Genomic DNA, 12,711 nt, shown 5'->3' with positions numbered 1-12,711 from the left:
GAATTGCTATCATTGTTTATTTAACCATTGTCTAACTGTTGCTCATTCCTGCTTTTTGCTATCATAAAGTTTATTATAAACATCTCTGCATGGTGAGCATTTTTCCCTTCTGAAATATTTCCTTAGACCAAATTCCTGGAAGTAGAATGGCTGGGTCCAAATAGCAGCTGGGACATTCTTCTTGAGATGATGTACATCTTCTTAGTACAAACCCCACCCCCGCCAAGATCTGAAACCTAGTTAATTAGGATGTACCACAATTCAGATAAATTAAAAAACTAAATCTAATCCTGGTGGTGGCAGAAAATCAGGATATATAAAACCATATCATCATAATTTTCAAAAGGCAGATAGTTAAATTTTCTCTGATCCTGGAACATGTCTCCCAGTGGCTAAAAATCCTCTTTTTGAAACATGGCAAGACAGAGAATGAAATGCAAAGACCCTGACCTGGTAACCTTCTTTTCCAGTTTTAGCATCCTCTATTTACCTGGTTTTCAGAGGATGAATGTCTTCCCATCTGAGGCTTCAGGCACCTTCTTCTCAGTTGGATTAGATTCCGAGCAAAGTAATTTTGGTAAAAGGATGGTTTGCTACACAGATTTTAGGTTAAAGTCAGGGATGTGCATTTTGTGCTGCATGTATATAAAATATGAGAGTATATTCCTCATGATCTGGTTTCAGTTTTCTGGAAATATCTTAATATTTATAAAGTATATGCAGATTCCTGGGCTCCTGAGCTGTACACACTTGTAACATCAATTATGTGATACTATTTTTGGAGGCTTAAATGCTAAGATTGGCAGGAGTTCTCTCTGCCTAAAAGATTCCTTTTTTTGATTGAAATTTTGCTTTCCTCCAGGCCATTTCTTTACGGATGCCTGCAGGAATCAGAGAAGAAATATCTAACCAAACAAGTATGGTTCACTAGAAACTTTCCCTATAAGATGTTTCAGGGGAATTTTACTTAATATCGTTAATCAAGGGACCAGTATGGTTGATTATTGAATGATTAGTTCTACATGGATCTTTTGCTTCTCCAGATATTTCTTTTTGAATTTATTTTATTTTTTTATTTTTTGGCCACACAGCACAGCATGCGGGATCTCAGTTCCCCTACTAGGGACTGAACCCGTGTCCCCTGCAGTGGAGTCTTAACCACTGGACTACCAGGGAAGTCCTCATATATTTCTTTTTTAAATGGCTTGAGAGGGAGTTAGGAGGAGGTATAATGGAAAAGTGCTGGCTAAGAGTTAGAGGCGTCTAATTTCAGCTTTGCCACTAATTAGCTGTATGACCAGATTCAAGTTACTGAACCTACTTGGGGTTCAGTTTCTTCAACTTCAATGTTGAATGTAACAAACGCTCTGTCATTCTATATGCAGGAAAGGCTATTTAGAGAGCCAAATGACATAGAAAAGTCTATTTCTAAATGTTGTGCTATTGTGGTTCATTGTGTGTGTGTGTGTGTGTGTGTGTGTGTGTGTGTGTGTGTGTGTTGGTGGAGCACTGGGTGGGAGGAAAGCTTCCTACTTCTCTACATATCAGATGAAAAACAGGCTGGAAAGAAACACTGTGTTATCCTATGTTTGGGCAAACAGGAATCAGGCCGCCCTAACCTCACGGTCGCACAGAGATTGCCAGGAAGCCTGCAAAGCTCGTCCAGCGCTGCCCAGACAGTGTGTTTGGCTGAGAGGAAGCTGGAAGGAGCATTGGAGAGAGTTAATACCTGTAAAGAGGTGAGCAGGTGTTGGCAGGGTGCTGCACGTACTAAGTGCTGCAGTGAAACCTGCCTGACGGGCATTGTTAGCTCCTGCAGAAGCAGCCAGTAGCGATCTAGGGAGGGGCCTTAACTTACTCCAACCTCACTTCAGGAGTGTTAGTACTTTAATATGTCTACTACTTGTTAAGATTATTATTCCTTTCAGATCCAAATTCTTGCAGCTGGGTATTTATATCTTTTTTTGGTATTTCTCTGGCATCGCTGTTGAAGCTAAGATCTCAGATGAGAGGATCAGGTTCTACAAAGCACTACTATGAGAGCTCAGAGAAAGTGAGTCCCAGCATCCCCGAGTCTGCCCTCCCTTCCTCTGGGGCCCCTGGAGTCCCAGGCCTGTGGGGCTGTGTGGCCATCCCAGCGGCCTCTGGCTCACCCAGCCTACACACCTCTGCTAATGCCTTACAGTCACACCTTCATTTCTCCTTAACACTTCTCTGGCCCTGCCACCTGGTCGAACACTACATCCTGCTGCTTCTTCACATGCCCCTCAGCTCCAGGGAGAACCATCTGCTGTGAGCTTTCAGGTGCCCTTCTTTGGCTCTCTGCCTAGAAGGTTCTTGCCCCTGCTTGCTGGCCTGGTAAACTCGTAAGCCTGCCATCCTTCAAGACTCAGTTAAACTATCCCTTCCAGGTGTTGTATTGCTTCCCCCTCCGAGCTGCCTCAGCACCCAAGACAATTACATCTACACAGGACAGTGTGAGTTTCTTGGAATCATGCATTTTATTTTTATTTTTGTAATTCCAGCACAGAATCTGGCAAATAGGTGCTCAATAAATGCTCAGTCCATATTTAGACATGCGTTCTAATCATCTCACCTGCCATTCCTGTTTAGAACAGGGGGAGGCGAGGGGCTTAGATGAAAAAAGTTGTGTAAACTGACATGGGAGAATCTATATTAAAACATGTTCAATGGGCTTCCCTGGTGGCGCAGTGGTTGAGAATCTGCCTGCCAATGCAGGGGACACGGGTTCGAGCCCTGGTCTGGGAAGATCCCACATGCTGCGGAGCAACTGGGCCCGTGAGCCATGGCCGCTGACCCTGCGCGTCCGGAGCCTGTGCTCCACAACAAGAGAGGCCGCGATAGTGAGAGGCCCGCGCACTGCGATGAAGAGTGGCCCCCGCTTGCCACAACTAGAGAAAGCCCTCGCAAGAAGGGAAGGCCCAGCACAGCCAAAAATAAATTTTTAAAAATACAACAAAAAAAACCCATGTTCGATCTTCAATTTGCTTTATGTAAACTCATCTTTAAACAACGAAAAATGGGACCAGATGACGTATGGTCCCTTTCAGTTTCAAAGATCTTATCTAAAGGAAAGTCCCTCCATACTCAACCCCCAGCACACTCCCCCATGAATTTCTCTTACACTTTCTATCAACCACGGACCCATTTAGGTTAATAAGTTACTCTTTTCAAAACATTACTTGCTAGGAAATCTAAGCCTTATTTACCCCTTAGTGCGAATTACTCTAAATAGAAATTCTGCTGTGGACAGCCATGTGTTGAAGACAGTGTACTTTGTTGTTTGTTTATTGAAGTATAATCAACTTACAATATTATATTAGTTCACTTTGGTTTTGTTTATTGAAGCATAATTGACTTACAATATTGTATTAGTTTCACTGTTTTCGTTTACTAGAGTATAATTGACTTACAATATTAGTTTCAGGTGTACAACAGAGTGACCTGTATTTTTGTACAACACAAAATGATCACCACGTGGAGAAGCGTACTTTGAATGGAGGGCTCTTCGTAGGCATACAGGTTACAGCTCTAATGCTAATTAGTGCTCCTGAGCTGCAGTCCACTCTTGGCCCAAATTCCTGGCCCATGGAAAGCCATTCTCCACAGTGTAAAGAGCCTGGGCATCTTTGCCAGACAAAGCTGGTTTCAAATCTTGGCTCTGTCACATATTGGCCCTATGACTTTGGGTAAGTTACTCAACTTAGCAGAGTCTCTATTTTCTCACCCATAAAATGGTGATAATAACAGCAAATACCTCACAGGTTGTTGAGAGGATTACATGAGATGATGGGGCTAAGGTGCTGTCATAGAGCAAACGCACGTAAGTAGTAACTATGAGAGCTCTGCATGATTCTGGGGCTCCCTAGAGTTGCCAGGAGTAGGTCTGGGTTGGTTGGCTGTTGGGTCTTGCTCTGAACTGGAGATGGGCTGGGGTGGGGGCGGTTTGGTGATAGGACAGGAGGCCTGCTGAACACCCAGTCAGGTATGGCACACTGCGGGGCCCTGAGGTTTGATCAGCTGGGGGACACGCTATTCCAGGAGCTCCATGACAGTCATCAACCCGCCGCCTGCCAACGACCCTGGACTCTGGGGGCTAGTCCCTCTTGAAGCTGAAGGTCTTTTCCATTCCTAGCCCGCTGAACTAGGGAAGCCACTGCACTTTATAAAGCTGCGAAACATACAGAAACTCTTATTTCAGACATGAAATAAAATGCCAGACTTGGTTTTGCATCTGTAAATAATCTATCTCACCTTTGGAAGTGAAGCCCATGGAAGATTATTTCTTAAAGTGGGGTGTTTAGAGCAGCTACACCTGAGCCCCATCTCAGACATGCTCAATCAAGATCTCAGAGATGAGGATGAAGAGCCTACATTAAATCAAGTCCCCTAGGTAATCCTGATGCACCCCGAACCCTTGCTTCTGCAACTGCGTTCCCACCGGCACCACTCGGGAGCTTATAAGAAATGCAGACACTCAGGCCCTGCCCCAGACCTACTGAATTTGCACTTTTAAATAACTGCGCTAAAATATGCATAACACAGAATTTACCATCTTAACTGTTGTTTTAAGTGTACAGTTCAGTAGTGTTAAGTACATTCACATTTTTGTGCAACCAATTTCCAGAAGTCTTTCCATCCCGCAAAACTGAAACTCTGTACCCATGAAAACAACTCCCCATCTCCTTCTCGCCCCATCCCCACCCCAGCCACCAGCAACCACTCAGAACTGCATTTTAACAAGTTCTCCAGCTGATTTATATGCCCATTAAAGGTTGAGAGGCACTGCCCTAAGTATGAGAACCACACATCATAAAATCAGGAGCCACTGTGAGTTTCTTGAGGCACCCAGGCCATGACCCTGGGCCAGGCAATGGAAACCACGCAGCAGAGCAATGACTAGTCCCTCTAGACAATTCTGATGCATGCTCAAGTGGTCTGAGAACCACTGCTTTGACCAGTGATTTGCACTCTTGCCTACATACTAGAATCACAGGGGAACTTTAAAATTCATGCCTGAGACCCATCCCAAACCAACTAACTCTAGTCTCTAAAGGCAGAGTCCAGGTATCTGTATTTCTGAAAGATCTCCCAGTGATTCTGATAACTTAGCCAAGTTTCAGAACCACCGGAGGGACGAAGGAGGCTGGTTGGATTCTGCACTGTGCGTGGGATTTAGAAGGGAATGATGGCTCCAGGGAAGGCATCATAACCGCTGCTTCATTTTATGTTGGCCCAGCTACCCTGATATGAATGACTGGCTTTATGAAAAGAAGCGGCTGTGTCCTCAGAAGACCGAACACCCCCCCACCGCCTGTCACTACTTCCCATCACCTTGCTCCGTTTGTTTTCTTAATAGCATTTACCACAATTAGCAATTATCATGCTTGTTGTCGGCCTCCTCTCACTAAACCAACACCTGCCTCTGTGTCAGAGCCAGGTTCAGAGCTCTGGCTCACCTCTCCATCTCACAGAGCCCCTGATAAATATTCGAGTGAATCAATCAACCCTGCTATGTCACGGAATCACCGTGGCTTCTGACAGTAAAAGAGACTGCTAAACTGTCAGGACCGAGAGAATCATGGTGGGGCGGGGGGTTCTGCATGGAGCAGTCAAGGTCAGTGAGGGCGAGTTTTCCCAGATGGAAGAGGCCAGTGCGGGTAGTAGTGCAGATGGATTCACTGGGTGAAAATCAGAATTCTTAAATGAGTGATACAGACTTTGAGCTAGTGAAATCTGAATATATAAATGTGACCTCACCCAGAACCTCCCAGCTAGTGAGGCTTGGATGAGAACACATTTATACAACACTCTCCCACCCCAACTCCTATCCCGGGTGGAATTCTGTAATGGAAACAGCATATATTTTGGAACAGACCCACAATCAAATTCTGCTCTCTCTCCTGGCTGGCTGCTCAACCGCAAGAAATTACTTATGTGAGCCTCAGACTCCTCATCTGAAAAATGGAATAACAGTAAGTATCCCACAGATTACATAAAGCACCTGACAAAGTGCCTGACACAGAGCAGAGCTCAATAAATGTTAACTCCCCAATCTGCAGTCTGGATTTCCTTACCCACTCCTTTTCAAACCTCTTCTTCCTTTAGTTACACTCTTACTGCCTCATCAGCAGAACACATGCAATCACTTACAGAACCAATCGTCTATGCATTTGACTGGAAAAAAAAAATCACACACTGACTTGTGGATTGTCTTCTATCACTGTATTGAGAGCTCTTGTATACTGAATACATGAAAAGTTGAAGGATTTATTGAACTTGTTTCCCAGCCTAAATGGAAACGCCCTTTGGGACAGGAAGCTTACCTTCTGCTTCTTTCTGTCCTCCAGCACTGAATTCCACAGTCAAACATGCAGATCTGATATGCATTTTCCAGATCTTCATGACCGCAACTGTTCAAAGAGTAGATACTATCCCTACCCTATGTCCCAGCCAGCCCATAAGACACCCTCTCTCACCATCTTCCTCCAAGTTCTGCTTTTACCCGTCCCCCAGTGACAGGGAAAAGAAGTGGTTGCTTCCCGAGTATTCTGCATCCCTCCAAGCGACCTCTGCTCAAATGCAGCCCATCTGTGCGCTGCTGACACTATGAATCTATTTAAATTCTGATGACTCACTATACTGATTGAACTAGGTTTTACTCTTTTTTTAATTAAGGTTTTTATGTGCTTTATCTTTTAACGGAATTCAAAGTATTATGAAGAGATACAACATCTTTAAATCATCATGATATTATTTATGTTAAGACCATGGCAGGGAATGCAAATTTCTTCACCCAACCTAATCTCCCCTTCTCCTTTAGTAAGAGATCCTAAATTTTTAGTTGGTGCATTGCAGTCCAGTTAAAAGATGACATTTCCTATTCTCATGAACAGTTCACTGAGTCAGATGTTGGGGTATTTGCCATAGAGGTGTGAGAATACCGTGCAGCATTTCTGGGTGAAATCTCCTTATTAAGTGTTTATGTGTTTATTCTTCCTCATCTGTTGCCTGCCTGGAACACAGATGAGATGGCTGGAGCACCAGTTACCTTCCTAGACCATGAATACCAGGCCCACACTTTAGAGATTATAGAGCTGACAGCCAGAAGGAGATTGAGTTCTTAAAGAATTTGGGATACCTGGCCACACCAACCCCAAACTGCCTAGTATTTGTAAAATCCCTTTGCAAGAGAAAGCAGCTAACTATTATATGCAGTTGAACTTAATTTGAACTAATACAAGGTACAGTTAAATTATGCTTCTTGCATATTCAATTCACATAAATGAAGTTTAATCACAGATAATTACTGCACTGATTCCATGATGATCAAATAGTTTACAGTCTACTAATTGCACTGAACTACTGGCTGAATGTAGCATTTTGATTTGTAATGCAAAATTTAAAAAATGTTAAGATGCTTAAAGCAGTGTAGCTGGTCCAAAAAGCCAATTTTAGACAGCAGTAAATAGCCCTAAGCCTCTCTGGGCACCAAACATTACCACATAAGGAAAACATATGCAAAAAAGCACCATAATCTAGTTAAAGTACTGCTGTTGGTTTTATGGACTTTACTAGCTATTTTCATTTGTCTTAAGTTTTAAGTAGCTTTTAGGCATATTTATTGTGCTAGAAAATTTTTATCACTAGTGAGAAATAAAGTCCCTGTCCTAGAAACACATATATGTAATTTTTGGTCTTTGCTTTTTGTCAGAAAATGAGCAGAGTGGGAGAGAAAGACAATATGAGATTAAGGGAATATTGGTTAAAGGGAATGAAGTGGAAGGTCATGATACTGGTCACTGGGAAAAAGGGAAAAGCAGAACTTGGAGGAAGATGATGAGAGAGGGTGTCCCATAGGTTGGCTGGGACATAGGGTAGAGATAGTATCTACTATTTGAATAATGACTTCTGTTTACAAAGCCCATGAGTTATCTCACTCAGAGATAGGTGTAGAAACACAGGAAGTGTTGGCCAGGGGGTACTGGGTAAGAGAAGGGATGGCTATAAAGGAATTTCAGGAGGCATTCTTTGGGATGATAGAAAAGAAAAACTCTCTGCATTCCAACTGCCTGAGATAACCACGGTTGGCCATAAAGTTGGTCATGTATATAAATATCAGGGAATGATTCAGATTTTGACCTCATACTTACGCTTTTTTGGAGACCCTCTTTATGAAAAATAAAAAATTAAGTTCAGAGTTTTGAACAAGATCTCTGCAAGTGAGAGCTCCTGAGCCTTAGCCTTGCCGTAAATCCAACTCTGATCATTTATCTATACTTTAAAAACAATCAAAACAGGGACCATACTATACAGACTGTTAGTAAACTTTTTCCCCTCAACTATAAGTCTCGAGTATCCTTCCCTGTCAATACATATGATTCTAGCTCATTTTTTAAGATAATTCTGTGGTTTTTCTAAGAGTCATTAGATAGATAGATAGATATTTAAATTATTTCCATATGTTGATCCTCTCACTGGGGGATGCTTTCCCTAACAACAGAGCCTGGAATATGATAAGCCCTAAATAAAATGTTTGTTGAATTGGTGCCTTGCTCTGAGCACACACGTGTAGTTTCCAGGTTTGACAGGGTTAAAAGATGGTGATCTCTACTCTGAAGCGCCCCCTGGCTGGAGTGGGGAGACAGAGACCAAAGCTCCAGTATTCTGTCTCTGAATGCCTGTCCCTCTTCTGTACATCCTCTCTCTCTCTCCCTCTCCCCCTCTTGCTCCCCACGCCCCCACTAGGCTGTCACCACTCAGGGCTTGTAGTGAAGGGTGGGAAACTTCACTGAACAGGTCTGTTCAGGAAACACGATGGTGTTTCAGGAATATGCTCTAGATTTCAAAGCACTTCTAACCTTAAAGGGAAAGTGTCCTGAATATCTTTCCCTGGATTGATGACAGCCAAGTCCCAAATTGGAAAGACAGTGGTAATCGGAGAGTCCTGAGTACATTTAGCTGCTGTGAATCTGAAAAACAAAGAATATTTAAAATGAATAAAAATTTCACAAGATCAAGGAGTGTGGGACTCTAGAAATAAAGTTCTCTTTATATTCTTATATGAGAGAATAGATGGTGAATACATCGACTTTAGCTGGGTCAAAAGACAGTTCATTTGTGATTAGAGACATTCTCTGGAAACAATAAACGGACTGAAAGTACCAGCTGAAGAAACAATAGGTTCAAAACCTATCATCCCAGAATAATGCATGGAGTTTTGGTCCTTTTAATGAGAAAATGTGTATGCTCATTTCCTTGAATAAATCTCTACATCATTCATGAAAGACAGTGGAATATTAAGCCTAGCAATTTCTTTTACTTCCAGCCTCTGTAGACTTCTAAACTGAACTGGGACCTCTCTTCTTCATGGATTTAGTGATGTCCCCAGATTCAGGAGAATCTAAGGGACCCAAAGGCAGGTGTTCAGTTTAAAGGACAGAGTTATTGTTCCTTGCTACTTTCTCGGCTTTACACAGGTTTGCCAGGAACAGGGCTCTTGCTTCATTCCCAGCGCCTGAGTGCCTGGCAGGCACAAGTTTCAATAACCAGGTCACATGTCTCGCCCATAGTTTTCTCCAGATCCTTGAGCTATCTCGTCATCTCTTTTTTTTTTTTTTTTTTTTTTTTTTGGCATGTGGGATCCTCCCGGACCGGGGCACGAACCCGTGTCCCCTGCATCGGCAGGCGGACTCTCAACCACTGTGCCACCAGGGAAGCCCTCGTCATCTCTTTTTGATATTCCATTTTTCTAGGATGAGGACCTTAGGTGGACATTGTTAGTTCACTAATCTGTTCCTACTTCCTAATAGTACTTACATCATCTCTCGATATTTACCTCTTTCTCGTGCAGTCCAGACATTTCAGGGAAAGCCGACCCCACCTCTAGCTCAAGAGGTGGACTCCGGTGGGCTTGAGGCCATCAGCCCATTGCAGCCGCCTGGTCAGTTCATCTGTTCAGGGATGTGCCTGTGACTCAAGGTGAATCTTAGTGTCTTTCTTAGAATACAGGGACTGAGGCCCTCTATTTTCATTGGAAATAAGCCAGAAAACATTTAGCTCCCATCGCGGCTGGCAAAAACTAGTTAAATATTTGCCAGTGTTTCCTTTTTTTCCTGGGCACACAGCTCACTACATTTTCCAGCCTCCTTGGCCATATGACTGAGTTCTAGCCAAGGGAATGTGGCCCAAATCGATGTCTCCCCTTTCAAGCCTGCCTCTTCTCTAGTGATCTTGCTTTTTCTTTCCCCATCTGCTGGCTGAGTGGAGAACCACAATGGAGAGAGCCTGGGTAACCATTTGGAGGACAGCGTCTCAGGACGGTTGCTTGACCAGTAACACTGAACCGAACTGCATGGAGAAACAAATTTACATTGTGTGAAATCATCAGAATTTAAAAAAATATTTTATTTTTATTTATTTAGGCTGCGCTGGGTCTTAGTTGTGGCATGCAGGATCTTTGTTGCGGCATGTGGGATCTTTAGTTGCAGCATGCATGCGGGATCTAGTTCCCCGATCAGGGATCGAACCTGGGCCCCCTGCATTGGGAGCATGGAGTCTTACCCACTGGACCACCAGGAAGTCCAGAAATCACCAGAATTTTAAAGTTATCAGTTACAGTGTTAATCTCTCCTAATTAGTTCACTTCCTTACCTAGGAATCTTCCTTTTCATGGTCCCATAAATCCTTTTTACTGATTAAACATGCTTGCGTTGGGTTTTTCTGTTACTACTTAGAACAGGATAACTGATACGGATCCTGCCTTGCACCCCATCTTAGGATTGCATTGTGGCTTTTTGGTTGTGCTGTTAATGCTTATTTGATTCAGTTCATTTCTGGCATTCAATGTCACCCTGCCTAGGGAGAGTGATCTTGTTTGTTAATGGCTTAACTAGTGATTGTGGCTAGATGCTCTATCTATTTTCTCCATTCACTAAAATAACCCTTGTTTGTTTGTTCTTTTTCACTGCAATTTGCTCTCCATTTAGGGATTGAGGATAATCACTACTGGCTCTATGCTGCTCCTGGTTAATAACTTAATGCTTCCTAATTACTTACTAAGGGGCTTAGTAGCCAAATAGTTTAACTAATAGCACAAGGTAAGAAAAGATATAAACTTGGACAGGAGCATCTCATCCTTACTTTCATGGGGGTTATATTTCTCCATGACCAGATCAAAGTATCCGCATTCCTTGTTCCCATGACTTACACAGGGACCAAAAGACCTGGGAGGCAAGTGACAAGGGTCACAGGAACAATAAAGTGGTTTGATTTAGTCCTTTGCAGAGAATTGTCTATTTATAACAAACAGCCTCCTGTGTTAACAGCAAAGGCCACACTCATGTTACATCCACATTCATAAACAAACCAGTGCTGAGGAAGTGCCAAATATGACCACAAGCAAGATCTTCTCTTTTTGCCCCAACCATTCTTTCTCACAATATTTTACTGTCCCAGCCAAGGAAGCCTTCCTTCCTCCATCAGACTAGATATGTTAAACCAGTATCACTCCAACTTTTTTTTAACCTATCAATCCTGCTTCCCATCTTTTCTACCTTCATTTGCATTGACCACTGGAATTACAAAAATGATTAAGCCATAATTTCCTTCCTCAAAGTGCTTACAACCTCATGAAGGAGACAAACACATATTTTAATGAAATGTGGGAGGTGCTGTAATAAAGTTATACACATGGTGTTATGAGGCACAGAAAAGGACCACTTAGCCCAGTATGAAGCTCATAAAGGTTCTCAGGGGGGAAATGATGCCTAAGCTGAACCACAAAAAGCTGAATACTACCCAAACATAAACCATGGGCAGAAATGTCAGCATGTGATGGGTGAAGGAAGCCAGGAGAGGCCAGGTCTTAGAAAGAACATCCAAGCATGTCTTTGAATTATTTATTCCTATTAGAATTTAAGTTCCTTGAGTGTAGGAACTTGATCCATCTTGTTCACTGGTGTGTTCAGTGCCTAAAACAGTGCTTGGTACTTAAATGGTGCTAAAAAAGTATTTGTGGAATTGAATGACACCTGGAAGGAATGCCAACAGATATGTATCTCATAGGAATCTCTCCAGCAGGTGTGTGAAGCCGGCAGGGAGACCCCTCATGAGGCTAAGGCCATAGTCCAGGTAGAGAATGGGACCTCCAAAGGGCAATGAGAGCAGGGTAAGGAAGAAGGGGCATATTTGAGAAATGTTTACAAAGTAAAATCAGCAGGACTTGGTAACTTGCTGTGGGAGATGAAGGAGAGACCAGGATGACTCTTAGTGTTAAAGAACACAGAACAGGAATAGGAGGAGGAGAAAACAGAAGAAACCTATATGGCTAGAAATCTGCTTTTAACAAAATCTCTCTCTCACCCTTGACCCTCTCAGGGACCTCCTAGCCAGGTAATGTTCAAGTCACAGTCATACTGTCATGTTCATTCAAGTGACCTTTGCATAATTTTGGAATTATATAATTTATGATAAGTTAGGATATATTTATATATTCTAAATAATGTGTTATTTAAAAGTGTATGTTAGACCTCAGTGTATCTTTCAGATCTTCTACTTTGTATTTCCTCTCTCTCTCTCTCTCTATATATATATATATATTTTTTTTTTTTTTTTGCAGCACGCGGGCCTCTCACTGCTGTGGCCTCTCCCGTTGAGGAGCACAGGCTCCGGACGCGCAGGCTCAGCGGC

The 12,711-nt window shown here is 42.8% G+C and overlaps 1 long non-coding RNA gene across 3 annotated transcripts in view; it reads right to left on the bottom strand.

Moving 5' to 3' along the window:
* The window catches only part of LOC112066933 (uncharacterized), a 39,508-nt gene that overhangs the window by 17,578 nt on the left and 9,219 nt on the right, over positions 1–12,711 (bottom strand). For all 3 annotated transcript variants that reach the window (XR_008616138.1, XR_008616137.1, XR_008616139.1), the window contains exons 2-3: positions 9,860–10,371; positions 8,883–8,993 (exon numbers count right to left, since the gene is read on the bottom strand). This is a non-coding gene — a long non-coding RNA (uncharacterized lncRNA). The remainder of the gene's footprint in view (positions 1–8,882; positions 8,994–9,859; positions 10,372–12,711) is intronic.

This window comes from Physeter macrocephalus, chromosome 20, assembly GCF_002837175.3.
Source record: "Physeter macrocephalus isolate SW-GA chromosome 20, ASM283717v5, whole genome shotgun sequence".
NCBI lineage: Eukaryota > Metazoa > Chordata > Mammalia > Artiodactyla > Physeteridae > Physeter > Physeter macrocephalus.
Note: the sequence above shows the minus strand (reverse complement) of the source record. Positions and strands in the feature narration are given on the sequence as shown.